The sequence below is a fragment of the Hypomesus nipponensis genome, chromosome 5, assembly GCF_054491055.1.
Source record: "Hypomesus nipponensis isolate SF chromosome 5, ASM5449105v1, whole genome shotgun sequence".
Classification (NCBI taxonomy): Eukaryota; Metazoa; Chordata; class Actinopteri; order Osmeriformes; family Osmeridae; genus Hypomesus; species Hypomesus nipponensis.
The window spans coordinates 4,275,173-4,302,631 of NC_140365.1; the positions used below are offsets into that span (position 1 = coordinate 4,275,173).

At 51.0% G+C, this 27,459-nt stretch overlaps 1 long non-coding RNA gene across 2 annotated transcripts in view; it reads right to left on the reverse strand.

The window, feature by feature from the left end:
• Window positions 1–237: 237 nt before the first annotated feature.
• LOC146287916 (uncharacterized) overlaps window positions 238–27,459 on the reverse strand; it is a 34,818-nt gene continuing 7,596 nt past the window's right edge. For both annotated transcript variants that reach the window (XR_014755189.1, XR_014755188.1), the window contains exons 2-4: window positions 18,021–18,096; window positions 11,835–11,907; window positions 238–1,282 (exon numbers count right to left, since the gene is read on the reverse strand). This is a non-coding gene — a long non-coding RNA (uncharacterized LOC146287916). The remainder of the gene's footprint in view (window positions 1,283–11,834; window positions 11,908–18,020; window positions 18,097–27,459) is intronic.

The window sequence follows — 27,459 nt, forward strand, 5'->3', positions numbered from 1 at the left end:
CATAGGTCACACTATCATCTGGAGGAGAGAAAATACATTTTGTTGAGCACGGCACACTGAATTACACACATAACTGTCAGATGTGCAAGAAATGATCTGTAATTTCTGTCTTATAGTATTGCTTATATCGAACTCCCGAAGAGGAGAAAGATCAGTGAATATTATTATATTCAGACTGTTATTTAGTGTGATCGCTATTTAGAATTGCAGTGAAAAAGTCAAAGAAATGTAAACTCCTTGCTAAATTCATATATATTTGACTTTATTGGAAATCGCAAAACATTTATTTTAAGACCGAATCAACTTCTGAATTCTGACGGAGGTTCACTTCACATAAAAAATATCCATAATCCAGATTTAACTTGACTTTGTTCTTTTGTGTACTGGCACTGAAACACTGCTACCAGGAAGGCAGAGATAAAAGGACGTATCTACAATCAGATAAACAACCACAGGCAGACACTATTTGCCACACATCTAGCTGATACTGTATCAGAGTATTCAGTGACTCCTTATGCATCATCCTTCCTTAGAGTCCCAGGTCATTTCCACAACAACATTCCTCTTCCTCCAGCTTTTCTACAATTCCAGCAACGAATAAAGATAAAAATATGCCTATTCAAACAGAAATGTGAATGTGGATGTTTCTTTGAGTCACTGTATGCACTGCATAGTGACAGTTCATGCTGCAGAGACTGAGGAGTTATGTAAATCCACCAAGACTGTACATAAAAAATATGGAAGTGTAGACACAGCTACGAAACACATATTTAACATATACAAATAGATTTTGGGGATCCTTGTATTTGAACGCCATTTCAAATATGCGGTTAAACAGAACATGAATTTCAATTCGAAAAAAATATGTTTATTTGGAGACACTGCGCTAATTCTTTGATTAAGAGCAAATACATATTTTTTATCACTGCGGTTTCACACAGATAAACCACATTTCATCTGCTTTAGGTATTGCGTGTATTACTGAAGAATCTCTTTGCGCAATTTAAAACCATATGTGCCATGGTCAATTGAAACCATGGAAGATTTCAGGTAAAAATGTAAAAGCAAGGTCGGTATTCAGATCCCATGATAAAGCACATGCAGAAGGTCAGTTAGAAGAGAGAAACTAAACAAAAGACAGTTATAAACGTACCAGAAAGCCACATATCAGAGTCCAGAGGAGACGTGGGGGTGGTCGGACAGATCAGTCAGCGCCTGGCATTAAAATGGAGTCAGGCTTAGGGTGCAGAGTAGGCCGGCCCTCCAGCCAAAATGAAGAGACCTAAAGCCAACACACACAGAAACAGTTAGCACCACGCAGAGAAGGCAGCATCGCAGCCCGACTATGAAATAAGATACACACACATGTACACACACAGACACACACAAGCCCAGACAAACACAGTCCCAAACATGTGCCAACACAACTACACCAAGAAAAACACACAGAACAGTGCCTCAACTACAAGAGAATAACATTTCCGTTTTAAAACAAGAGTATACCGAGGAAATTTTACGAAAAAGGTACTGTCTTCCTCTTTCTTTCTCCCTCTTTCGCTGTCCCGCCCAGTGGTCCGTCCTCATTTACGGGGTACAAACCCTGGAGATGGGTTTGAGATGTACGGAGAGAGAGAGACGGCAAAATGATGTGGCGGGGGACTCTGTGCGCTGCGTAAGGTTTTTTTTTTCTGTGCCGCTTCGTCCTGCTACGTTTTTTTTTTTTTTTTTTTTTTTACATCCCAGCAGGGTCCTTGGCAGCAGGTCTAATTCTCCTTAGCGAACCAAAATAAAGACATTTCCTTTTGTCTTAAACTCTCTGGGACAAAATCAAACGGGGAAATGACAACAAAAAAAACACACAGCCTAACACGGACAGGGGCAAAATGAACCCGCAACAAGAAAACAGCAACAAAAGTTAGAGGAGATAAGAGGGAGAGACGGACTGACAGCACTAAGGCAGAAATAAAAGAAGCTGAACAGCAGCCTTGGGGAAAAAAAGAACTGAACATTCTAAAGGAAAGCAGAGAGTGAAAAGGACTGCTTTCCAACCGAACTTTTCTCTGCAAACATGCCATCACCCAAACGTCTCCTTCTGTCTCCCCTCACAGCACCCTCGTACGAGCCTGTCCAATCCAAGCCACGTAGTGAAAGAGAGAGAGAGAGTGTGAGAGAGAGAGAGAGAGAGAGAGAGAGAGAGAGAGAGAGAGAGAGAGAGAGAGAGAGAGAGAGAGAGAGAGAGAGAGAGAAAGCAGACACTTTTTTTCCCCTTTTCAAAATGGCTGAGGGCCGGGGCAGAGCGGAGAGGAGTGAGTGTGGAGCACCCTGTCCTGTTAAAAGGAAGCCTGGGTGTCAAAACGCAGCCTCACCCCTGTGTTCGGGGCATCCCGCTCCCCATCCTGCTCCCCTCCCTCTCCCTTTGTCCTATTCTCCTTCCAGGCCAAAGCAATGGCACACAGCTGTGACTAGCCCGCCACGCTAGTCAGCCCGCCACGCTAGTCAGCCCGCCATGCTAGGGGGAACTATGCCAGCCACAACGACGAAGCCTGGAATCTGCACGCCTGCCTGCCTGCCTGCCTGCCTGCCTGTCTGTCTGTCTGTCTGTCTGTCTGTCTGTCTGTCTCTGTCTGTCTGTCTGTCTGTCTGCCTGTCTGACCATGTCTGTCTCTGCCTGCCTGCCTGCCTGCCTGCCTGTTGCTATGACGCTCCTCCTTCAACAAGTGTGCATGACTGGCGTGTGTTGTGTGTGACCAGTATGCATGTGTGGGGGTAACGCCCTGTGTGGGTATACTCTCTCTGAGTCTCTGCGTATCTACCATGGTTTGTATTCATCCACCAGAGGCCTCATCAGGATATGAGGACCCTAGACAGTCCAGATGGGAGGGTATCATTCCTGAGTGACCACGCTGGAGAGCAGCTGCAAATGACTTCCTCCTCCCAACAAGAAGAAGAATGTAATTGACCAAGCAATGATGCAATTGACAAGCATAGCAAATCTCTCGTCCTTTAAATAGATTGGCGGTAAATGACCGTATTAAGACCAGATAGGACCTTGTTTACATAACAAGCACACCTCTCTGACATTTCTGACAAGTCGTTTTAAAACTGCAGGGTAACCGCATTGTAAGAAATGCTCCATTTTCAAGAAATACATTCTTGCTGACAAGAGGGTGAGTCAGCTTTATTCCATTATCATGACATCTACATTTGATCTAATCTGAGATGTTATAATTATGCAGCCTTACATATATTCTTAAAAAATAAATGTGTTAATGATATTTTACAATGTCAATTTATGTTGACTGTGTAATCTATTCTTTTCAAATAGGAGGTGTTTGAATTCAACCTAAAACAAAATCTACCAATTGAAAATGAGGTCATTCAGGACAACAGACACAAAAAGATACAGCCAATTGCCCATTTGCTTTTCCAGAGTCCTTTACAATTTGTATACAATAAAGCTTCAAATTGCATTAAGCATTATTGTCCTTGCAATTGATCTTCATTCAATTCAACAGCTACATGCTGCTGAATACTTGTTTACTACTGCATTTCTCCACAATAATAGACTTGTTTTGTGTCTATTCATCCAAAGTAAGTGCATACATACATGTCAAAAGAAACAAAACGTTTCGCGGGGTGTCTGGATGTAGACATGTGAACGAGCAGAGAAGGGTAATGAGCGACCTGGATCTGGGAACCAGGGAGACGGACGAGGTCTTCTGTCTCCTCCACAGTCACCACTTGAATCTAAATGACCAGATTTGACTTTCAGGCCGCTGCCAAGCCCCCCGTCACAGTCCCTGCATGGAGACCGGCCGGGGGAGCGGGGGGGATGGGGGGGTGAGTGCTGCAGCCAAGGGTACAGCCCCGGAAACCTGGCACAGAAGCCCGCCACTGCTCTAATACCCTGCCAGAGCTCTCGAACCCTGCAAGAGCTCTAGAACCCTGCCACAGAACTCGGCAACAGCCCCGGAACCCTCCCTACAGACCTCAGCCACAGCTCTAGAACCTTACCACCCCTCTAGAACCTTGTCACGGCTCTAGAACCCTGCCACAGAAAGAACCTGATAACAGATTGTCCCAGGACAGGGAGGAGCAGGAGGGGAGAGGAGGTCAGATGAGGACAAACGCAGGTATGAAGGTACAGCACAGGAGGGCCTTGACTCACAACCTCACCCAGCTCCAGCCCTCCCCTCATCACATCAGCCAGTTCATAATGAACACAGAGAAACTGGCCACGTGCCAGGATAGCATCAGTGACATTTAGGGAAAAAATATAATTTGCTTCCTTCAGTTGAAGCAATTATCAATTGATAGTATCATCACCAGCTACGACTGATCCAAAAATACTTGGATCTCTTCAGATGATACTATAATACCACTCCTGACAGGATAACCCCACACAGACACACAAGAACAAAAAGTAATGATAACAATAATACATTATTTTTCCATATTTATAATATTACCTTTCAAAAACGGAATATTAGTTTTCTGATCACCTTTCTTATTTTCTTCTTTCCTCACTCTGCTTCTTTACAGATCCCCAAACAAGCTGCAGGAACAATGAACACGAGAGAAGAGAGAGGGAACTCGAAACCGAGGAGAGGGAGAACCCAGCTGTTCCCTGCTTTGTTCCTGTAGCCTCATCCCTCCGTCCTTACATGACCTCCCTGGCCTCATCCTTCCATCTCTCTCCCTGGCCTCATCCTTCCATCTCTCTCCCTGGCCTCATCCTTCCATCTCTCTCCCTGGCCTCATCCTTCCATCTCTCTCCCTGGCCTCATCCTTCCATCTCTCTCCCTGGCCTCATCCTTCCATCTCTCTCCCTTGCCTCATCCCTCCGTCCTTACATGACCTCCCTGGCCTCATCCTTCCATCTCTCTCCCTGGCCTCATCCTTCCATCTCTCTCCCTGGCCTCATCCTTCCATCTCTCTCCCTGGCCTCATCCTTCCATCTCTCTCCCTGGCCCCATCCTTCCATCTCTCCCTAGCCTCATCCTTCCATCTCTCTCCCTGGCCTCATCCTTCCATCTCTCTCCCTGGCCTCATCCTTCCATCTCTCTCCCTGGCCTCATCCTTCCATCTCTCTCCCTGGCCTCATCCTTCCATCTCTCTCCCTAGCCTCATCCCTCCGTCCTTACATGACCTCCCTGGCCTCATCCTTCCATCTCTCTCCCTGGCCTCATCCTTCCATCTCTCTCCCTAGCCTCATCCCTCCGTCCTTACATGACCTCCCTGGACTCATCCTTCCATCTCTCTCCCTGGCCTCATCCTTCCATCTCTCTCCCTGGCCTCATCCTTCCATCTCTCTCCCTAGCCTCATCCTTCCATCTCTCTCCCTGGCCTCATCCTTCCATCTCTCTCCCTGGCCTCATCCTTCCATCTCTCTCCCTGGCCTCATCCTTCCATCTCTCTCCCTGGCCTCATCCTTCCATCTTTCTCCCTAGCCTCATCCCTCCGTCCTTACATGACCTCCCTGGCCTCATCCTTCCATCTCTCTCCCTGGCCTCATCCTTCCATCTCTCTCCCTAGCCTCATCCCTCCGTCCTTACATGACCTCCCTGGCCTCATCCTTCCATCTCTCTCCCTGGCCTCATCCTTCCATCTCTCTCCCTAGCCTCATCCCTCCGTCCTTACATGACCTCCCTGGCCTCATCCTTCCATCTCTCTCCCTGGCCTCATCCTTCCATCTCTCTCCCTGGCCTCATCCTTCCATCTCTCTCCCTGGCCTCATCCTTCCATCTCTCTCCCTGGCCTCATCCTTCCATCTCTCTCCCTGGCCTCATCCTTCCATCTCTCTCCCTGGCCTCATCCTTCCATCTCTCTCCCTAGCCTCATCCCTCCGTCCTTACATGACCTCCCTGGCCTCATCCTTCCATCTCTCTCCCTGGCCTCATCCTTCCATCTCTCTCCCTAGCCTCATCCCTCCGTCCTTACATGACCTCCCTGGCCTCATCCTTCCATCTCTCTCCCTGGCCTCATCCTTCCATCTCTCTCCCTGGCCTCATCCTTCCATCTCTCTCCCTAGCCTCATCCCTACATCTCTCCCTTTCTCTCCCTCACCTCATCCCTTCATCTCTCCCTTTCTCTCCCTAGCCTCATCCTTACATGACCTCCCTGGCCTCATCCTTCCATCTCTCTCCCTAGCCTCATCCCTCCGTCCTTACATGACCTCCCTGGCCTCATCCTTCCATCTCTCCTTTTATCTTCCTAGCCTCATCCCTTCATCTCCCTCTATCTGTACCTCTCTCTCTCCCTCACCTCATCCCCACTACCTCTCTCTCTCCCTCACCTCATCCCCACTACCTCTCTCTCTCCTTGGCCTTATCCCCACTACCTCTCTCTCTCCCTCACCTCATCCCCACTACCTCTCTCTCTCCTTGGCCTCATCCCCACTACCTCTCTCTCTCCTTGGCCTCATCCCCACTACCTCTCTCTCTCCTTGGCCTCATCCCCACTACCTCTCTCTCTCCTTGGCCTCATCCCCACTACCTCTCTCTCTCCTTGGCCTCATCCCCACTACCTCTCTCTCTCCTTGGCCTCATCCCCACTACCTCTCTCTCTCCTTGGCCTCATCCCTCCACCTTTGCCACTCTGGTGTTCTCATCCACCATCTACTAAAGAGTGACATGCAGCACTGCAAGACCCAGTCCTGGTGTGAACCTCTTCAATACTAAGATGAATAGCATACAATTATTATTTACATTTACATTACATTCACATGTATCCATTTAGCAGACACTTTTATCCAAAGCGACTTCCAAATGAGAGCTTTACAAAGTGCATAGGTCAATGATAATAACAACAAGATAGCCCCCAAAACATTCCGGGTAGCCAAAACATGAAGCACATATTGTACACAACCAAAATAAGTGTCAAAGGGAAGAACCATAAGAGCATGTAGTTAAACATTATTATTGTTTACCAGGCCGGAGACTATGTCTGAGAGGTTAACTAACATCAGACATGGCTGAGATAGCCACACAAAGAGCATGCACTAACATGGAGCAGCAGCCCCACTAGTTCTGGGGTACCGCATATCCAGTAAAGGCAGTAGAAAGAAAGTTTGTATTTATCTGTAACTATGAAGCATCAAACCTACGTATCTTTTTGGAATATCAATATTCCAATCACACACATCTATTTTATGTTGTAAAGATATTGTTGGTATGGAATAACTGAGTGTGTGTGAGAGCCGTGTCTCTATGGGGTCTCATTTCATTCTCTCTCTCCTTTTATCCCCTCATCTCTCCAGTCTCTTTCACTCAGTCACTCCCTCGCTCGCCCCTCGCTCGCCCCTCGCTCCCTCCTCTACCGTCCAGCCTCTCTCTCTCCCTCCCTCCGTCTCGTTCAGATATTCTGCTCACGCACAACTGCGACACCCGTTCCCCAGCGCTCCCATTACTCCACACCTCAGACGACTGGGGCCACCGCCGTCTCCACACTCCCAGCATGCATTGCTGCTGGCTAGCATCCTCAGTCGAGCCAGAGAGCTGAGGTCTGTTTGCCACGCACAGGCCCCCCCGCCCACCCCCCCCCCCCCCCACACACACACACACACACAAACACAACACTTCTTATTGTTTGTTGCAGACGGTTATTAAATAAATGTATTGACTAAGAAGTAACAAAGAAAATATATCCAGTGAATTGATGTTTGTTTTTGGAGAAAACGATTACAACGATACTTAATAATGTGTGTAGAAGTTTTTCTATAAGCTCTCCAAAAATATTGCTGAACAACAAAAACAATGACATTTGAATATACTATACTATGGCCAAAACACAAAATATTGTATAGTCCCAAATTCTTTGAAAAAATATAAAAACTCCATTCACATTTCAAGGCTTGTTTACCTCCACTAGACCGACGACAGACAGGTCACCTAGTGAGACATAATATATCAGACTGGATTCTAACAAGAACCCAAGGATCCCCTGAAAACAAAAGAACTATGCAGCATCAGACTTGGAGAGGGTGTGTGAGGTCGTCGAAGAGAAAAGGTGGGGGTGAGAGAGGGGGGGGGGGGGTCCACCCAATTACTGTATAAATCACTCTGTAATTGCTATTCATCTGCAGGAGTTCCTTCCTCATGCTAATCACTCAGAGAATGCTGCCAAACGTTCCAATATTAACACATCTAGCATGACAGCCTGGAGAGGGGACGTGTCCCTGATGAAGAAACGAAGGGATTTACAGAGAAATTAAACTGACTAATGCAGCTACATGGGCTACGGAGCAAAGGGGTGAGAAGAGGGGTGAGGACAGGGGTGAGGAGAGGGGTGAGGAAGGGGTGAGGACAGGGGTAAGGAGAGGGGTAAGGAGAGGGGTAAGGGGAGCAATGAGGACAGGGGTGAGGACAGGGGTAAGGGGGGTCGAGTGGAGAAACAGGGAGCTGCTTTCATCTAATGCCAGGTTTTATACGACAGTGTTTTGCAGGCAAGATGGAGAAGGATAAGTACCTCGGAGATGAAGCCCTCCTGGAGTTAACACGCTCCACCTCTCTGCTCTGAAACCAGGCTCGGCCTGGGCTTCATTGAAGGGGTTGGAAATAGCCCACAGTGGTTCTCATCAGCCTCACCTCCCCCTTTCTCTCTCCTTCTTCTCTCCCTCCTCCCTTCCCCTCCCCCTGCTCTCTCTCCTCCTCTCTCCTCCTCCTTTAACTTCACCCTCTCTATTTCTCCCTCCTCCCTTCCTCTCAACTCACCCCACCCTTCTTTTTCTCTCCCCTCCTTTAAAATCCCCCTATCTCTCTCCCTGCCCCCTCTCTCTCTCTCCCTCACCCCTCTCTTTCGCCCCATCCTCCTCCTCCTGCCCTCACCCCTCTCTCTCTTTCTCTCACAGTTTAATTTTGAGCCCTGTTCTGGCAGACGGGTGGAGAGGGTAGCACCATGGTAACCTGGCACCAGGCCATCTCATTACACCGCCAATTGATTTTGGCCTGCCGCCATGTCCGCTGCCCCCCTTCCTCCTCCCCCCTTCCCTGCCCCTGAACCCCCAAACCCCCAGCAACCACCTTCCCATCATGCACCTCCAACTGTCTGCAGTGCGGGAGGAATTCGGTGCATACACTCAGCCACAGACAGCCGTTCGGTTCTCACACACACACACACACACACCATAACACAAACCAAAACTACAGCAACAACAACAAACACCGCACACAACTAAAGTGCGAGGGTGCTTATGAAAGTTAATTCGCTTTTAAATAAATATACAGTAAAATGATGCAAAGTTATAGTTACAGCGGGTGACTGACTGGGTAGATCGGTTACAACCAGGAGGCAAGAGACGAGACGAGAGTTTGAGGAACAACCGGTTCTCTGCTCATAGAGGAACAAGCAGACAGGATCCCCTGGTCTCCCGAAAACACTGCATTCCCAGCCCGACCAATCCAAACCCATAATCAGTGTCACCTGACATCCTCGGCCAATCAGAGGTAGAGTGTGTGTGTGCTAGGACCCCACCCTGTCTGTACTGGCATCTGTGTAGTCGTGACCCATAGAATCTGCCTGTGCTTCTACCCCTCATCCCTCTGTCCAAACCCTCCTACCCCCTCAACCCTCTCTTCTACCCCCCCAAATCTCCGTCCTGTCCCACAACCCACCCCTTTACCCCCTCATCCCTCCCTTCTGCCCCTCGCCCCTCCCTCATCCTTCCTTCCTACCCTTCATCCCTCCCTCCAACCCCTCATCCCTCCCTCCTCCTCCTCATCCCTCCATCCATTCTGTCCATATTTGGTGGCAGATGCCAGGGTCACAGCCTCGAGGTTGAGGGGAATTCCAGGGGAATCAAAGACAAGCCAGTCATTTCCATGTCAGTGTGTGTGTTGCCTCTGTTATCGTACAGTAGTACATGTTCAGTAGAGCTACAGACCAGCTACAGCACAGCTACAGTTCCAGTCTAGCGACAGTACAACAGCAGTCTAGCGACAGTACAGCAGCAGTCTAGCGACAGTATAGCAGCAGTCTAGCGACAGTATAGCAGCAGTCTAGCGACAGTATAGCAGCAGTCTAGCGACAGTATAGCAGCAGTCTAGCGACAGTATAGCAGCAGTCTAGCGACAGTACAGCAGCAGTCTAGCGACAGTACAGCAGCAGTCTAGCGACAGTACAGCAGCAGTCTAGCGACAGTACAGCAACAGGTCTCCTACAGTACTGTAGCAGCTACAGCCAAAGCCACGTCTACAGCTACATTGCGGCTACATTAGAAAAACAGCTAGGTCTGCTCGCAATGCTATAATCCAAGGACTGCCACAGCGATTTACAACCAGTTGAGCTACAGCTACAGTACAGGTAGGCTAGCACATGCTGTTAAAGAGCCTGGGACAGTGATTTACAAGCGGCGCAGGAAGCCAATGCAATTTGCGGTCCCTGTAGTGAACATCTGCATCAGGTTCCTCCTCAGCTGCACAGCAGAGGCCTCCTCACTGGGCCCGCTAGATGCAGGCCATTCATCTGCACTGATCCTGCTAGATCCAAATGCTTGAACGTAGACAGAAGGGCATGGAGTCTGGAACACATCACTACACATCCACACTGGATGTGATCCTACACAGCTCCTACAAGCAGGATTCACTTCTGCCGGAACACACTCACAGACAGGGGCTTACTTCCTGTTTGTAGGAGACTTCCTGTTGGTATTGTTGTTTGGGACTGGGAGGTGTGCATGTGGTTGATTGCGCTAATTAACATTTAGTCATTTAGCAGACGCTCTTATCCAGAGCGAGTTACAGTAAGTCCAGGGACATTCCCCCGTGGCAAGTAGGGTGAAGTCCCTCGCCCAAGGATACAACATCATTGCAATGCCGGCAACCTTTTGAGTAGTATTAGAGGCAAGATTAGAGCCAGTATTAGAGTCTGAAGCAGTATTAGAGGCTGGATAGACACAGTATTAGCGGCTGAGGCCGTATTAGAGCCAGTATTAAAGGCTGGGGTAGTATTAGAGGCTGGTTGTAGGCAGTATGAGAGGCAGAAGTGGAGCAGCCTTGAGGGCGGGAGGCTGGTCGGGCTGGGAGGTGGGCCTCCCCAGATTGGGGCCCCTTTCCTGTTCATGAACATGGGTTGTCTGAGGACACGATGAACCGGACTACCCGAACCAGGGAGGGGGCCCAGCAGGGGGGGCAGCGACGGGACGGAGGCTGGAGGAAACTCTCAGGAACCATGAAAGCTTAAACCACAGGCAGAGGGCTGGAGGGAGGGGGGGGGGGGGCTCTGTCAGAGGACGGGATTGGTTAGTCTGGCTGGAGGGAGGGGGGGGGGGGCTCTGTCAGAGAGCATGGGATTGGTTAGTCTGAAAAAATGAGGTTGGGCTATGAGGAGGACGGTTTTATTTTGTGCCTCACTCCTGAGCGCGCAATGGAAGATTTGGAAAACAGACAAATGTATTTTGCATGCATATAAATAATATTTTGAAGGGAAATGATGCAGAAGCCTAAAAAATGTTTTTTTTTTACTGAGCTAACAAACATTTATTCTGTGCTCAAGAAACATATTTGCATGTTTGCTTTTATTCACATTAAGGTGCAATAATAACAGCTCTCAGTCAGATGGACTCATATGGAGCCCGCTGCACGCTAGCTCACATGATGTCTTTCTCTCCCTCAATCTTCACTCTGTGCGTCCTCTACACTGCCCACACACTGGCTTAACCTTGGCACAGCATTGCAAATGTGCCAAAAGAAATCAATGACAGGATTGGAAAAGGTGAATTCAGTTTGTTCGTGATTTTATTTCCAATCACGATGCTTAGTAGACGAGAGGAATTTGAGATTCATTCAGGTTCAAATGGTGAAGAAAAAATAAATATTTTATAAGGTCAGGTAACTTACATTTCTAGTTTTGTGATGGGTTCTTGTTAGGTCAGGATTGAACACCCCTGCTGTAGATAGTTCTGCTGGCGATCTAATTGGAGACGAAACAGACAATCAGAATTGACCTTCTGCATTTCTCAGATTGGTGGATTTTGTGGCCCATTTGTTACCAGGTTGATGTTTGAGTGAATATGTAGGCAAAGAGTTTACTCAGGAACAAGGTGCATATATACCACGTGAGGGAGGAAGATGGGAAGGAGGGAGGGATCAGAGACAGAAAACACAGGTATACAAAATACAAAACAAGCCAGTCAATGCAACAGTTGTATCTAAAGGCTGTCTCTACTCTCACCCCCGTGCTCACAGGGTTGTCTGTGTGATCTACCTGACTACTTTCCACCCATCACACCTGCCTGGGGAAGAGACACAAGCCACCTCGCACCTCGCACTGCACTCCTCTTCTCCCTCTCTCTTTTTCCGTTTCTCTTTCACTCTCTTTCATTCTTTATCTCTCCCTCTTTCTTTATCTCTCTCTCTCCTCTGTGTGTGTGTTCTGCTGTGTCTGTGTGTGTGTGTGTGTCTGTGTGTGTGTGTCTGGGCCCTGCTGGAGGGTCTTTGTCTGGGAACACTGCAGCCCAGGCCAGTCTGCAGGGGCCAGTCTGCAGGGGCCAGGGACATGAATACCCACACTGTGAGACCAACCCTTTCACTTCACATCGCTTTCTCTCCAGGAATGCCTGAGCAGTGAGGTAAGACACACACACACACATTCACACACCTACACACACCATTCAGGCAGACACACACACACCTATACACATACCATTCAGAGACACACACACACACCTACACACACACACAATTTACATTCACACACTCCCCCCCCCCTCTTTCTCACACACAAACACACACACACAGACACACAAACACTACACACACACAACTGAAGTGAGTCATGCCGTGATGAAAAGCCAGTGTTTTGTGTGTGAACCCTCTCACCCCAGACTCTCATCATGAGGGCCTTTCTCCTGCTCTGGTCCCTGTAGCTCACCCTCTAATTAAAGACCATTGGGTCTAATAGCACAGGTCCTATCGCCCCAAACCCCTGCCCCTCTACCCCTAGCCACCACAGACACAGGCCCTACCCCAAGCCCCTTCCCCCAGGCCCCTTCCCACAGACACAGCCCTTATCCCTACTCCTACCCCAGTCCGTATCCCTAGGCCCAGCTCCTACCCCTTCCCTAGCCTCTGTCCCATCCCTCACCCCTAACTATACCCCTATCCCAGCCCCTACCCCAGTTCCAACACCCAGGCCCAGCCCCCAGGCCTAGCACCCAGGCCCAGCCCTCAGGCCCAGCACCTAGGCCTAGCCCCTAGGTCCCTACCCCTGCCTGGCTACCCAAGCCCCAACCTCTGGTAGAGTCAGACAGAAAAACAAGCTGTCAGAGAGCGGGGTTGTCAGAGAGACAGGCATACATCAGAGAGACAGGCTGGCAGAGAGACAGGGGGAGGTCTAAAGAGTGTCTCAAAGACATCACTCCTAGGATATGGCATCAATAGAGCCTTTCAGCAGGGAACAGCAAACTCAACACATGTTCACCCAGAGGGAGAACAGGGGACATTACTACCACCCCCTCACACACACACACAGACAGACAGACAGACAGACTGACAGTCAGGCAGACAGACAAGCAGGCAGAGAGACAGGCAGACTGACAGTCAGGCAGAGAGACAAGCAGGCAGAGAGACAGGCAGACATGAGAGGACATTACACACCTTCGTGTCAGACAGGGAGGATCCACCCGCATGCTGACTCACTCTAACGCCTGTCGGGGCATTGAAAACCAGACTGAGATCCACATGGCTGCCTCTAGTCCCTCTGCCTCTGTACCTGCCTCACCCTCCCTGCCTCACCCTCCCTTCCTGTCCCAGAGGCCTCACCACTTGGGTGGGTCTGGCTTGGATTGAACACATGATTCAATCCACTGGAAAACTACCATATGAGGAATTATGAATGGCTAACTTTCTGTGACTGAGCACTGTGTGTGTGTGTGTGTGTGTTTGTGTGTCTCCAGTGGGGGTGTTGTGGGCATGTTAAGTGTCTGGTGACTCAGTACACTTTCACTGCTGGCTAGGAAGTAAATTAACCCCGTCCTTCCTCCTCTTGAATCCTTTTACAATCAGTTTTCACCACCGTGTCTTAGTCATATCCTAGAGGCCAAACACACACACACACACACACACAGCATATGCTCGAGGGTGGACACACATTAAGAGCTCCTCTCCTCTTTCTCTTTGTTAGAAGCCTGACAGACAGACACACCCAGCCCCCCCCCCCCCTCACACACACACACACACACACACCCTTAACCTCGACTCATAATATAGGGCAGTGGAGTATGATACACACACACACACACACAAACACACGTTCCTACTGTACACACACACACACACACACAAGTGCATTTACAGAAGCTCACAGACACGCCCACACGCCATCCTATCCCCTGAGTCATGTTGTGAAGCCATGAGTTAGAGAAGGACAGATGTGTCTGTGTGTGTGTGTCTGTGTGTGTGTATTTGGGGGAGATTCCACAGGTCAGTGGTACTTTATGGGAGTCGGTCACAGCTCTCTGTGACTCATATCCAGACCTCCCGATCCTCCCTCTTGCACACTGACCCCGGACTCTGAGCATGCTGGTGTGCAGAGTGTCTATTCTGGACCTCCTGGTCATCCTCCACACCCAGGCCCAGACCCAGGCCCAGGCCCAGGCCCAAGACCAGGACCACACCCAGGCCCAGGACCACACCCAGTCCCAGACCCAGACCCAGACCCAGACCCAGACCCAGACCCAGACCCAGACCCAGGACCAGGACCAGGACCAGGACCAGGACCAGACCCAGACCCAGACCCAGGACCAGGCCCAGACCCAGGACCAGGACCAGGACCAGACCCAGGACCAGACCCAGGCCCAGGACCAGGCCCAGGCCCAGGCCCAGGCCCAGGCCCAGGCCCAGGCCCAGGCCCAGGCCCAGGCCCAGACCCAGACCCAGGCCCAGACCAGTCCACCCTGAGGCGCTGCTCTTCATGGGTTAAGGAAGGCAGGGGAGGGTGCAGCACATTCCTGTTCATGCTCAGCAATAATCAGGAACAATCTCAACTATGTGGCCGCCAGCCCAGCAGGGCTTTGAACAGCGCTTAAAAGAATAATAAAGAAATATTAGCAGATACAAGCCAGATGGGAACAAAAGTGTTATGCTTCACTGTTCGGAACCCAGTGGTTATTATCATCCGCAGAAAACTACCAACTGCTGTTAGTGGCTCACTGGGTAAGAGAACATACCACTAAAACAAAGGCAGAGGGGCCTGGGTTCAAATCCAGCACAGGCCTTCCTCTCTCACCCCCCAAAGAATAAAATAACATCAAACTACCAACCGGGAGAGGAAGAAAAGAGAAGGCAGCAACCTTCAGCCTCACCAACATTAACGGGGCTGTCTATTTAAGACCGTTAACGGGGCGGTCTATTTAAGAACAAGGAGCTCTCATGCTCTTCTGCCACTAAGTGCTGTAAGTGCGTTACAAATGCTACACTTAATTTAATTATGTTACAAAACACTCTAATTAAAGAATTGTAATGTAGGTACGGTAGGTAAGGTAGGTAATGTGAGTATGTTAGACTGTATTAGGGAAATGTGCTTTATGTAACTGAATAAGTATTATATTTGATCACTGACTAATCATAGTTAATTATGGAAAAATACTTTTCCCATAATGAATTAACTTGATCATTTTTATGACATATTGTTATCAAAATGTAAAATATCTAAAATGACACATCATAAGTAGATTAACATTCAAATAAATGTGCTCAGTGCAAGCCAGGTTGACAGGTATGTCAGAATTGACGTGAGATGGTTAAATGTGCATTGGTGGGACTGTTTAGAGAGACGAGGCCACACAGCACTAGGAGGAACTCCCCCTCTCCACCTGTCCCCCCCCTCCCCTTTATACCTCCCTCCCCTCTCCCTCGCCCTCTCCTTTACCTTCTCCCTCCCTCCCTCCCTCCCTCCCTCCCTCCCTCCCTCCCTCCCTCCCTCCCTCCCTCCCTCCCTCCCTCCCTCCCTCCCTCCCTCCCTCCCTCCCTCCCTCCCTCCCTCCCTCCCTCCCTCCCAACCTCCTCAGCAAAACATGGCCCTGCTCCTTCAAAGGCACCGTCAGGGCGGGGGAGGATGAGAGACGCGCAGCCCTGAGAGGAACACCAAGGTCAGGCCTGATGTGGCGCCCGGAGCGCTCGATAGGGCTGAAGAGCCGGAGAGAAAGCGTCTCCCTGAGACAGAAGCGCCGCGCTCTCGACGGTACCTTGAGGAGAGACGCGGGCGGGGAGTAGGGATCGCCCTGCGCCCTCGCAGAGAAAGGGAGGATGAAGTGGTTTATTGTGCTTCAAGATCAGCGCCATGGATTTTCGCTGCTGCGTTTCAGGGGAGAGTGTGTGGGGGGGGTGGAGCTGGTGGCAGAGCGGAGCGGATGATGCAGGGTGTGAGACAGGGATGACAGCCTGTTTAGGGTCTGACTGACTGCTCAGACGCTGGGTGATGACAGCTCCCCTCTGGGACTGGGTGGAGGGGCGGAGTGGAGGGGCTGGGTGGAGGGCGGAGTAGAGGGGCTGGGTGGAGGGCGGAGTAGAAGGGCTGGGTGGAGGGTGGAGGGGCTGGGTGGAGGGTGGAGGGGATGGGTGGAGGGTGGAGGTGATGGGTTGAGGGGATGGGTGGAGGGGCTGGGTGGAGGGTGGAGGGGATGGGTGGAGGGGCTGGGTGGAGGGTGGAGGGGATGGGTGGAGGGGATGGGTGGAGGGGTTGGGTGGAGGGGCTGGGTGGAGGGTGGAGGGGATGGGTGGAGGGGATGGGTGGAGGGGATGGGTGGAGGGGTTGGGTGGAGGGTGGAGGGGATGGGTGGAGGGGATGGGTGGAGGGTGGAGGGGATGGGTGGAGGGGATGGGTGGAGGGTGGAGGTGATGGGTGGAGGGTGGAGGTGATGGGTGGAGGGTGGAGGGGATGGACACGGTGGTGGAGGGAAGATGATGTAACTATGGTGCAGGCTGCAGTGTTTTTCTCTGCCTACCTGCCCTCTTCATTCCTTTGTCCGGGTCTTATGACACACAGTATATCTTTTACTGTTCCATGACATCAAACACTGTACCGCTGTCGAAACTGTTGCATTTATACTCTTTAATTATCTGTTGCACTTATAGCACTCTTGGATAAGCATCTGCTGAATGAATACATGTTCATCTATCCATCTGCCACTACATTTCTCTCTCCCCCTCTCTCCTCCTCTCTCCCCCTCTCTCCTCCCTCTCCTCTCTCCTCCTCTCTCTCCCCCTCTCTCCTCCTCTCATATTTCTCTCCGGTCTCATACTGCCGCTGCCTGTCCCTGCACCACTGCCCTGTGATTGGATGAATGCCTGCACCACTCTCCTGTGATTGGCCAGATGCCTGTCTCAAACCCCCACAACGCCAATATTGGCTGTTGCGATGCCCCCTGTCCAGGACTGGAAGCTGGTGGGAAGGGCTGTGCTCCTCTCTCTGTGCCCTGGCAGGGGAGGCTGTGTGGGGATGTCCACACAACCAGAGCTCCAGGCTGCAGGGCAGGACAGGCCCGACGTTCCCACACTCACACAGACACCCAGATCCAGCTGTCCAGTCCCGGAGCACCCAGGTCTGGCTATCCAATCACAGAGCACCCAGGTCTGGCTATCCAATCACAGAGCACCCAGGGCTGGCTATCCAATCACAGAGAGACCATCTACACACAGACACACACACACACAGCTCTGTGGCAACAGTGTGGTCAGGGGTGAGGTGACTCAGAATCTCATAGAGGAGGGCATAAATCGTCATGTACTTTGAATACTTCCTCTCTCACTCATCACACTGGGTGTCCATACGTTCTGCTGCATCATGGAGAAGGAGTGGGAGGGGAGGGGAGGAGGGTGTGGTAGGGAGAGAAGAAGGAGGGAGGGAGGGGTACGGTAGACAGGACTGGGAGAAGGGGAGGTACAATGGGAGGGAGAGAGAGCAGACCTTTTCTACATCTGATAATGGTGCTCTGATGGCAGAGCAGGAGAGGAGGGGGTGCGGGGGTGTGACTGACACCTGCAGGCCAGGCCTGGTACTGATCCCAGTTCACCCCAGACACTCACCATGACAACGGCTGGTTTCAAAATCTCCTCAATTCACCTCCCCGGCGGCCTCTGCTCCGCCAGCCTCCATCACCTCCTGAGGATCACGGGAGGAAGGCTGGGTTAGAGGCTGAAAGATGACCCTTTAAGGGAGTCCTAATGTACAGCTCATTCAGACAGGGATATTGTTTTTCATAGCGGTTCATATCCTTCCATACAGCTTTTCACATTCATAATATGTAAGTGCCCTAATGCTAATGTTAGTAGATTATTATTATATGTTGAGTCATAATCGGATGTGAGGCTGAGATGGAGGCTGAGATAAAGGCTTGAGATAGAGGCTGTGAGGATGATGAAGGAAGTTCATCAGGCTGCAGAGGAAGAGGGAGAAAAAAAGGAGAGAGAGAGGAGAGTGAAAATGAAAGATAAGAGAAAGGAAAGAGAGAGGGAGAGGGACAGGGAGACAGAGAGGGAGAGAGAGAGGGAGGGAGAGAGGGACAGGGAGAGAGAGAGGGGGAGAGAGAGAGAGAGAGAGAGAGAGGGAGAGAGAGAGAGAGAGAGAGAGGGAGGGAGAGAGTTCTGCAGTGTCTGAGTTGACAGCCTGCGGCTCTCTGCAGTCATGAGGACATAAAAGATGTCTGTGTGAGGCCAGCCTTCCTCCCTCCTCCCTCTCTCCCTCCCTCCTTCCTCTCTCTCTCTCTCTCTCCTCCTCTCTCCCTCCTTCCTCCCTCTCTCCCTCCTCCCTCTCTCCCTCCCTCCTTCCTCCCTCTCTCCCTCCTCCTCGCTCCCTCCCTCCTCCCTCTCTCCCTCCTTCCTCCCTCTCTTCCTCCAACCTCTCTCTCTCCCTCCTTCCTCCCTCTCTTCCTCCAACCTCTCTCTCTCCTTCCCTCCATCCCTCCCTTTTCCCTTGCCCTCTCCCTCCCTCCATACTCGCTCCGTCCATGCCTCCCTTTCTCCCCAATCCCCTCCATGCCTACCATCCATACTCCCCTTCCTTTCCTCCCATCCTCCCTCCCTCACTCACACTCCCTCCCTCCATTCCTCCTTTCCTAAACACGCTCCCTCCTACTCGCTCCATCAGCGCTCTCTTCATCCCTACTATCCCCCTTCCTCAACCCTCTCTCTCTCTTATCTCTCTCTCTACCCCATCTCTCCCTCCCTTCCTTCCTACTTCCCCCCGTTCCCTCCCTATCGGCTTGCTCCCCCTGTTTTGCGCTGTGCCTTCATCTCCTCGCCCCCCCCACCACCCCCCACTCTCTCTTCCCCTCCGTGTCCTCACATGGCCTGACGTCTCCATTGCAACATTTAAAAAACGATGTGTGTGTGTGTGGGGGGGGGGACTTTGTGTCAGGCTGTGTTCGTGTTTGTGAGTGTGTGTGTGTGTACGAGTCGGAGAGACAAAGAGACAGAGTGACTGGGTCTGCCTCTGCAGCTCTCTCAGTCCTCCATCTCATTAGCTTGCTGTCATCCTGTCATGCCTCCTCTTCTCGCCCCGCTCTGACAGGGGGGGGGGGCGGGGGGGGGGGGGGAGCCGCAGTGGTTGCTATGACACCAGACAGATCCCACTTCCTCAGACTCGGGGGTAAAAGTGATTTGGTGTGCTAGTGAGCGATCTCCGCGTGGGTCTTTGCATGTGAGCGTGTATCTGTGTGTGTGTGTGTGTGAGTGTGTGGGTGTGAGTGTGTGTCCGTATGCATGTGTGTGTGTGTGTGTGTGTGCCTGCATGTTAGTGTGTGTGTGTGTGTGTGTGTGTGTGTGCCTGCTACGTGCTCATTACTATGAAGTGTATCACTGTACTGATAATCCATGTTTATAAAAATGTACATATGTCATTATCCACTCTCATTGTAAATCAGTCATTATTGGTGAATACATGAGCCTACTGCAAAAAGACAGAGAGAAAGAGAGAGGAGAGAGAGAACAAGAGAATGAGAGGAGAAACTGACTGTAGTCTCTGCACCTCACCTCCCTCCAGCTCCATTAGAGGGCAGTGTCCTTCCATAGTTACCTCTCTCTCGCCACAAACAGCCATTCATATACATAATGTCTAATAACACATCCATATGAATAAGCAAACACCCTCTCTCTCCTGCCTGGACATCTCCCTGCGTTACCACCAGAATCTTCACATGAAAGGTATGCAGTTTGCACCTCAACTGCCAGGTTACAAAAGTTCAAAAACAAGTTATCACATAAGTATTCAAGTTAGTTAATATGTTGTATTTATAAAGTTTTGTTCTACATCTAGACTCAAAATATCAATATTAACCAATATAAAAGTAAAGTAAAATTTTGGTATATCAGCTATATGTTAGTGTCAGTTATATAAGTTTTAAGTCAGTGTAAAGTGAAATTTTTACATAAATGAGTACCATATTTCTTCGATTGAACGCTGCGGCGTTTATTAGACAATATTAATTTTTGGTGCAGCGTTTATTCGAGGGCGGCGTTTAATTAGTAAGAGAGATTCAGTGAATTGTAGCTGCAGTACGGCCACAGACAAACACAGAATATAAGGAGGTCAAACACAAAGCCTAGTGTAAAATTGAAGCAGCATGTGTGTCTAAATTGCGTACAAATCTGAAGCAGCATGCCGAAACGTTCTTACACTAGCTTTCAAACAGAAAGCTAAAGAAGATTTTTTTGGTGCAGCGTTTCATCGAGGGCGGCGTTTATTACACAATGTTCATTTTTGGTGCGCTGTTTATTTGAGGGCGGTGTTTAATCGAAGAAATACGGTACATACTGTAATTTCTATGCAAGTTATGTCCAGGATGAAGACTCTGAGAATCCACAAGGATCCGATCTGAAGGTGTGATGTCAGAGGGTGTGATGTCAGAGGGGTGAGGGGGTGATGTCAGAGGGTGAAGGGTGTGATGTCAGAGGGGTGAGGGGATGATGTCAGAGGGTGTGATGTCAGAGGGGGTGCACAGTGCCAGGCAGAGAGCTGCAGTTTAGACAACGTTACACAATCCTGCCATTTTCCTCTGCTTACAGCCAGGGGAGGATTTAAAACAGAGTTGACAGGTCTTGGTACACTGGCTGCCTCAATGTACATCTAGCGGAGGGAGGGAGGGAGGGAGGGAGGGAGGGAGGGAGGGAGGGAGGGAGGGAGGGAGGGAGGGAGGGAGGGAGGGAGGGAGGGAGGGAGGGAGGGAGGGAGGGAGGGAGGGAGGGAGGGAGGGAGGGAGGGAGGGAGGGAGGGAGGGAGGGAGGGAGGGAGGGGGAGGCTACAGGGACTGGTCTTGTAGCTGTTCTGACAGCTGTGCTAGGAAAGCAGAGGAGAGAGAGGACAGTATGTGAGTGTGTGTGTTTGAGTGTGTGTGTGTGTGTGTGTGTGAACCCATGTCTGTCGGTTTGAACACGTGTGTGTGTGTGTGTGTGTGCACGCATGCGTGTTTGTGTGTGTGTCGGTGGTGTCGGGTGGAGGAGGTGTGTTATTTTCCGCGCTGCGAGGGCCCCATGGACAGCAGGGGGAGGGGGGGGGAGGGAGTGAGGAGGAGGGGGGAGGGAGTGAGGAGGAGGGGGGAGGGAGTGAGGAGGAGGGGGCGTTCCAGATGAACCCAATGCACCGAGGCAACACGGGGCGTGAGGTCACAGAGTCCAGCATTCCTCTGGAGCGCGGTCTGTTTACACTGCAGCGAGGGAGGGCGGGGCCACATACCACACAGCACCCGATAACACTGAGAGCCAGCCTGCCTGCCTGTGTGTGTGTGTGTGTGTGTGTGTGACTTAGAGAGCCTGTCTGTGTGTTTATGTACATTATCATGGGGGGGGGGGCGGGACAAGAAACGATTCATTGTTTCTGAAACCTAGAAGTTAATCGTTGGACGATCTCCCCCCCAACACTGACTTCTGTTGAACTTCTTGTCTTAACGGTAATGTATTAACATGGCCGGTCCCTTGAAGCTAACCCGGGCTGGAGAATGTGACAGCTCTTGTCGTGGGGCCGCGAAGAGGCCTGGCACTGCTCCTCACGTCTAGGTCTGCATGCTGCAGCGGCCCACACTCTCTTATCACCGTAGTGTAAATCACACACAGAGAGATAGTGAGAGATGGTTCTGCTCTGGGCTGTGATATGACTGAGGGAAGGGGAGACTGGGGCCAGGCAGGCGGGTTAGCTCTCTGGACTGAAGGACCTCTATACTCCTCTATCCTCCTTTATCCTCCTCTATACTCCTCTATCCTGCTCTATACTCCTCTATGCTCCTCTAACCTGCTCTATGCTCCTCTATGCTCCTCTATCCTGCTCTATACTCCTCTATCCTGCTCTATCCTGCTCTATCCTGCTCTATCCTGCTCTATACTCCTCTATACTCCTCTATACTCCTCTATCCTGCTCTATACTCCTCTATCCTGCTCTATACTCCTCTTTACTCCTCTGTCCTGCTCTATCCTGTTTTATCCTGCTCTATCCTGCTCTATACTCCTATATACTCCTCTATCCTGCTCTATACTCCTCTATCCTGCTCTATACTCCTCTATACTCCTCTATCCTGCTCTATACTCCTCTATACTCCTCTATACTCCTCTATCCTGCTCTATACTTCTCTATACTACTCTATACTTCTCTATAGTCCTGTATCCTGCTCTATACTCCTCTATCCTGTTCTATACTCCTATATCCTGCTCTATACTCCTCTATCCTGCTCTATACTCCTCTATCCTGCTCTATACTCTATGTTGCTCTGTTCTACTCTGTGCCGCTCTACACGGCCCTCCGCTGCTATTCCCACGTGGCTGGGCCTGGCAGCCAGCTGGACAGCTGCAGGGACGAGGACAGACCCCCCCCGACCCCCGGAGAGACAGTGGACTGACTGTAGCCGGGGGGGGGGGGGGGTGGGGAGGGTGGAGGAGGAGCAGGGAGGGAGAGGTCAGGGAGGGGGGCAGCAGGCAGGGAGGGAAGTCAGGGGGAGGGAGGTCAGGGAAAGAGGCCAGAGATCTCAAAGGATCCATTGTAAGTCAAGGCAGCGTGGCTTCACGCCCACCACATGACTGAGCCCCATCCTAGACTGACCTGGCTTGTCAGGGAGGATGAACCCCCCCCACCCCGCCCGCCCCACCCCACGCCCCCCCCCCCGCCCCCCCGGCAGGTTAAAGAGTAACCGTGTCCGTGTTGTCTCAGGGAAGTGTGTTTATCTAAAGGACCAACACGGAGGCCCTTCTGTTTAACTAAGTGGAGAGGCTCGCCCTGAAAGCAAAGCCCGGGGAACACAGGACCCAGGTGCCACTTCTCTGGTCCATTTCATACTGGTCACGGACCGTGTGACCCGTGTGTGGGTGTGTGTGTACTGTACATGGGTGTGTGTTTGTGTGTGTGTGTGTACGCATGTATGTCCAAGCCTAGGGAGTGCTCAACAATGCAACAGATATGCTGAGACACTAAAGCCCTCAGGCACAGTATGGACCCAGCAGAGGCTCCAATCCTGTGGACTGATGAAAAGATGAAACTAACCCAACATTTCTCACTAAAACTTGATACTGACACCATAATATCTGTGCCTAAAACTTCAACCCCCCACACACACACTCACACAGTGTGCGAGCACACACACACACACAAAGGCGTGCATCATGTCTGTTGTCCTGGTGTTCAAGCGTGTGACGCCGAGTGAAACTGTAGAAGACATCTGAGATGTTTCCACGCTTTACCTTTGACCTGCATCCATTCAACAATGGTACAGTATGTACCGTCCTCAAGCATGTGTGAAAGACTGCGAACATGTCATCCTGCCGTGCCTGACTGGACGAGTGATAAACACACAAAGGAGGTCAGAAGACCAAGAGAGAGAGAGACAAAGAGAGTAACACAGAGAGAGAGAAAGAGAGACACTGGCCAACTCTCACCCGCCCTGTAAAGATTTCACAGATACCCCCCAACACAACCTCCCCCCCCACTAGACCCCTCCACGCCAACACCTGTAGCTAGGGAACCTCGCTCTCGCTGTGAGTGTCATGAGTACACTCATTAATAACAGCAAAGTCTTCACACACACACACACACACACTCACACACAGTGCTGGAGGCTGTAGCTCAGGACAGCTCCTGCACTGACTCGCTGTTTGCTGGGAACGGAAACAGACACACTGCTGAACAGGCTTTCCGTTTCTTTCTACGTTTAGAACTGAAATATAACTGCATCCCAGGAACTGATTGAGTGACAAAGGGTCTCTAACAGTTAGGACTAGGAGTCTGGCTAGGAACAGGGACTAGGACTAGGATTAGGACTAGGGCTGGGGTTAGGAAACCAGAAAACCATGGGCTGACATAATGACTTGTCAGGGGACAGGCCAGAATGACAACCAATCTGGAAAGATTAATGGGTTTCTCTCTCTCTCTCTCTCTCTCTCTCTCTCTCTCTTTCTCTCTCTCTCTCTCCCTCTCGTCCTGTCCCTCTCCCTCTCTCTCGTCCTGTCTCTCTCCCTCTCTCTTGTCCTCTCTCTCTCTCTCTCTCTCTCTCTCCCTCTCGTCCTGTCTCTCCCTCTCTCTCGTCCTGTCTCTCTCTCTGTCTCTCGTCCTGTCTCTCTCTCTGTCTCCTACAGAAGGTCTTCTGCACTTTTACTCATTCCATTTGCGCCTGCGGTATCTTTTTTAGCTGGTGTATGCTGGTGAGAGAGAGAAAGAGAGAGAGGTGAGGGTAAGAGACAGAGAACAAGACATTGAGAGACAGAGAGAGAGACAGAGAGAGAGATAGAGAGAGAGGAAAACAGAGAGGGAGGGGGAGAGGGTGAATGAGTGCAGCCATCCTAAGGGGCTGAGGGAAGATGAAAAGAAACTAAGAGCGAGAGCAGAATCTAGTCTGCAGGGGCCAGTCACAGAACCCAGTCTGCAGAACCCAGTGTGCAGGGGCTAGTTTGCAGGGGCTAGTCTGCTCCGTCCATCCCAGTCTATGTCTATGTATATCGGGGGCGGGAGTAGCTCAGTGGTGGAGCATTTGACTGCAGACTAAGAGGTCGCAGGGTTAGTGTCAGGAAGCAACATACACACACACACACCCAAGACCCCCGCAGCCCTGAGTGACAGCTCAGCGTCCTGGGACCCATCATGCCCAGTGGAGGAGCTACAGGGACTGGGAGATCCAGGAGAAAGTCCACCAGTACCAGCGCAGACACAGGCAGATGCACTAAGTAGGTCAAGAAGCTCTATTTTAGACAAGACACAGTGAAGACACTCTCCTGTCTGCTCGTCTAATAATACATGCCGATAAACAGGCTTCTTTAATAGAGCACGGCCTGGAAAGAGCGTATTTTTAGCTTTTCATGACAGCAGGGGCCTCAGGACAAGGTTCATTCGCTCGTCTGCAGAGCTGTGATGGTGAGAGAGACCTCCGGGCCACTGCTGCTGCGGTCAGACGGCTGGCTGTCGAATCCACACCACCACGTTGGGTTTACTGCTGTTCTTTGTGTGTGTATGTGTGGGGGGGGGGGGGGGGGAGGGGCTTGCTAGCTGTAAGTCCAGAGAATAAAACCTAATCAAACTAAATTATATTGGTAGGATTCTTTGTACAGTCCAAGGGCGCCTCACAGAAGCACCTGTGATCAACCAGAGACGACAGAGGAAAAAATCCACCCCCAAAAAAACGACAAGAGAGGAGAGAAGGAAGAGAGCTGGGCCGGAGCGGGCGGCCGAGGAGGACTCCACACAGGGATGAGCATCTGGAGCAGAGCTCCTTGCCCGCTGGCCCAGCAGGAACAGGCTGACGGGCCATGGGCTCGCTAAGCTGAGGAGATCCTGGGAACACACTCGTGTTACCGACCGTCGAGACCTCCACGGCACAGACCAGAGAGAGAGTTTGGAGGGGGGGAGAGGAATGGAGGGAGAGAGACAGACAGAGAGGGAGAGAGGGACAGAGAGGGAGAGAGACAGAGAGAGACAGAAAGAGACAGAGAGAGAGAGACAGAGACAGTAGGTACTCTGCTTTACTCTTCTCTGCTCCGCTCTGCTGCTGCCTCCCAGGCAGGAAGTCCTAACTGGTTGAGCAGTGTGAACAGTACAATATGTCCTGCATTGTAGACCTGGAGAGAGGGGGGAGGAGACAGAGAGAAAGACAGACAGAGGGAGAGAGAGACTTTTGACTTTTAAAGATACCTTTATTAGGCAGTTGGAGCTGCCAGCTAACCAAGCAGTTTTACCACACCAGCCATTACTTATTCAAAACAAACACATTTCACAATTTTACTTTCCTAGCAAACTAAAACAAAACGAGAGAGAGAGCGAAAGAGAGCAAGAGAAAGAGAGAGAGAGAGAGGGGAGAGAGAGACAGAGAGAGAGAGAGAGAGAGAGAGAGAGGGGGGGGGGGGTGGCTCCTCTCTCCACACAGCAGCTGGGTCACGTGTCTTACCTGTGGAGGTTTCACGTGTGCTACCTGGTGATCCAGGCAGGCAACATCTGGATATGTTCTAGAACTGTAACCCTAGCAACCCCTCCACACTAGACCTGTAACCCTAGCAGCCTGTAATACCCTCACGGTACATTGTTTATTTTGGTCCTTTTCTCTGGTCAATAGGCGGCGTTCTGAGAAACCCTCCCCAGGTAAGAGAGGCCACGGACAGGGGGGCCCTGCCCCGGGACAGAAACAGGCCTGGCGTGTGTGTGCGTGTGTGTGTCTGTGAGAGTGTGTGTCCTGTATATGTGTGTGTGTCAGTGAGAGTGTGTGCACAGTATGGGTGTGTCTGTGTGTGTGTCGGTGAAGGAGTTTCTGTAAGGGCGTCGTCCAGCTCTGTGTGTCACCATGGCTGGACAGCAGGACACACAGACAGAGGTTCTGATAACAGAGCCTGGTCACATGGTGTCCTAGGGCATCGGCACTGATTACATGATGTCCCACACAGGCCGGAAAAACCCGCCTTGCATCAGTCTGGTTCCTCACTGTCGCAAGGCTGGATTTAAGGATTACGGTTTCAGTCTGTCTGCTGGTGACTGTCCATGTCCCTCTTCTCCCCAGAAGCAGAGGAGGGGAACTGAGAGGGGAACTGAGAGAAGAGTGAGAGGAAGAGCGAGAAGACAGTTGAAGTAAGAGTGCATGCCTACTATACATGAGGGAGAGAGAGAGAGAGAGAGAGAGAGAGAGAGAGAGAGAGAGAGAGAGAGGGAAGGATGGACAGAGAGAAGAAGACAGAGAGAGCGAGAGACTGGGGGGATAGTTAGAGGGGGCCAGAGAGGGTACGTTTTACTAGTGACAGCGGGCGTGTGGTCAGGAAGGCAGGCTGGGGTCACTTTATTAGGGGGGTATTTTATGAGGGGCCGGCCTGACCGAACAAAGCCAACATACCTGACAACTCTGGCCTCTGTCCAGACCCCAGTGCAGCCCAGACAGCCAGAACACACAGCATGTGCACCCAAACACGCGTGTCAAGCGTGTGTGGGTGTGTGGGACAGCTGTCATGAGTGTTTTGTTGTCAGGCTTGAAACCGCACTTTCTTGCGCCACAAAGAAAGAGGAGGCGGTGAGATCGTTACC